This window comes from Nycticebus coucang, chromosome 20, assembly GCF_027406575.1.
Source record: "Nycticebus coucang isolate mNycCou1 chromosome 20, mNycCou1.pri, whole genome shotgun sequence".
NCBI lineage: Eukaryota > Metazoa > Chordata > Mammalia > Primates > Lorisidae > Nycticebus > Nycticebus coucang.
In genome coordinates, this window is record NC_069799.1 from 20,056,285 (window position 1) to 20,059,303 (window position 3,019).

The window sequence follows — 3,019 nt, forward strand, 5'->3', positions numbered from 1 at the left end:
TAGCTATCATGAACATAGTTCTGTTATTTAAAACAACAACGAGAATAACAACAGCTCTACCTGATCCACAACCTTGCTCTCCATCAGTTCTTTGGTCTCCTTCCCATTATGCTTCATCCAAAAGAACTTTTCCAGATGTCAGTAACATGGTCTTACCTTGTCCAGCCTCAAGAACTAAATGTCAAATAAACTATTTTCTTTGTTTGTTTGTTTGCTTTTGGAACTATTCTCTTATCTCAGCCTCCAAAGTAGCTGAGATTTCAGGTGTCTGTCCCAACTCCCTGCCATTTTTTTGCTGTAGTTGTCATCACTGTTTAACAGGCCTGGGCCAGATTAGAACCACCAGCCCTGTTGTATGTACTCTGTGCCCCAACCACTGAACTATGGGCGCCAAGCCTAAACTTCTATTCTTTATAATTTACCCAGTCTGTGGATTGTTATATCACTTAAAATGGAATAAAACAGAGATGAATAGATTTTTTTAAAATCTAATATTATTCTGCTTACAAGTGATTCACTTTTGATTTAAGGACAAACAGGCAAGAAGTGAAAGGATTGAAATGAAAATTGTATGCTAATTTAAGCGAGACTGCAGGAGTCATCATGCTTTACAAGCACGAAATAATCTTGTATGAAAAATCTGTCAAAAAGGTAAAAGTCATTTACTATTTATTAACAAAATGGCTAAATTGTCAAGATTATATATGATTAATATGTATGCAACACTAGAACTTCTAAATACATAAAGTGAACATTAGCAGAATAGTAGAAAAAATAGAAAGAAATACAATAATGAAAGGAGATTTCACTGCCCTACTTAAAACAATGAATAGATAATTTTGGCAGAAAACCATTAAGTGTGCACTTATAAAACATGGGGACTAACCAGACCTAACAAACATATGTATCACATTCCACTCAACACATATACCAACCCACTAAGATTAAAATCATGAAGTAGAAATACTAAATTGACTAATACTTAGGAACAATCTTGAAGCAGTAATAAAAACTCTTCTAACAAAGAGGACAAGATGGATGACTTCACAGGTACATTCTATCAAGCAATGAAAGAAGAAATAATCAATCCTTCCCAAACTCCCAAAAAACTAAAGGGGGAGATACTTCCAAACTTAAATTATGAGACTACCATTATCCTCATACTGAAGTCATATAAAGATAGTATAAGAAAGAAAACAACAATTATCTCTGATTAAGGTACAAGCAGAAATTTTCAACAAAATACTAGAAATGAAATTCTTCAACATGTGTAAAAGATTATATACCAAGAGTAAGTAGGATTTATACTTGGAATGCAAGGATATAGCAACATATATATAAACAACAAAAAAAGATATACTACAAAAACAGAAATGATATAAATTATATGATTATCTTAAAATATTTATTTAAAACATTTCGTAAAATTCAATACACTTTCATAATAAAAACTAGAAATTCTATACATACAAAGATATGTATCTCAACATAAAGAAATCACAGATAAAAAGCTCTTAGGTACTATTCTCAGCAGTGAAAATTCTAACAGACATTGCTTCAGTATCAGACAAGCAAATAAATGTACACAATCTGATGATTTTTGTTCAAAATTGTATTAGATAAAGTCACAGTAATTAGGTAATAAAATAACAAAAGACATTCAAATCAGAAATAAAGAATTAAAACTCTCTTGCTTATAGACAAAGTGGTCAGATACATACAAAACTTTAAATATTATAATAAAATTATTTGTTTATGTATGCATTTATTTTCTAGAGACAGAGTCTCACTTTATCAATCTCAGCAGAGTGCTATTGTGTCACAGCTCACAGCAACCTCCAACTCCTGGGCTTAGGTGATTCTCTTGCCTCAGCTTCCAAAGTAGCTGGGACTACAGGTGCCAGCCACAATGGGTGGCTATTTTTTTGTGACAGTTTGGCCGGGGCTGGGTTTGAACCCACCACCCTCGGTGTATGAGGCCGACACTCAACCTACTGAGCAACAGGCACTGCCCACAAAATATTTAGAGATAATAAACCCATTCACTAAATTTGTAAGTCAACATTAAAAACTGACTTGCATTTCTAAACTCTAAAAACAAATGATCTGAGAAAAGGTTAAGAAAACAATCCTACCTACAATAAAACTAAATACTATGAAATTTTAATAAATCAGCTCAGTGCCTGTAGTTCTGCAACTAGGGGGCCAGCCACATACACCAGGGCTGGAGGGTTCCAGCCTGGCCTGGGTCCGCCAAACAACAATGACCACTACAACAAAAAAATATCTGGGTATTGTGGCAGGTGCCTGTAGTCACAGCTACTTGGGAGGCTGAGGCAAAATAAACACTTAAATCCTAGAGTCTGAGGCTGCTATGATCTGTGACACTACAGCACTCTACCTAGGCCGATATAGAAAAAAAATTTAATAAATCATTCTGGGACAACTAGTTAGCCACATGTAAAAGACTAAAACTAAACATACACCCCTCAACGCCCACAAAAATTAAGTCATTCTGGATAAGAGATTTAAATATAAGATACAAAACTATAAAAACACTAGAAGAAAGTGTGGGAAAACTCTTCATCTTACTACATAAGGAAAGAATTTATGAAGACCTCACTGGAAATTGCAGCAACAAAATAAATAAATAAAAACTGATCAAGAAAGAACACAGGTAAGAACACATTCAACACAGGAAAGTAACTTACAGAATGAAAGTAGGTCTCTGCATGCTACAAATCCAACAAAGTGTAGACCAAAATCTATAAAATACTCAAGCAAATCAACAGCCCCATTAAAAACTGGGCAAGAGAAAGAAGAAGAAACTTTTCTCATGGGGACTTACACATGTCTAGCAAACACATGAAAAAATGATCATCATGCCCAATCATGTCAGAAATGCAAATCAAAACCTCTTCAAGATACCACCACAGATACCACCTAACCTTCTCAGAATCACCTACAACACATAGTGAGTGCCCAGAAAAGCAAACACTCATGCATTGTTGGTGGGGAT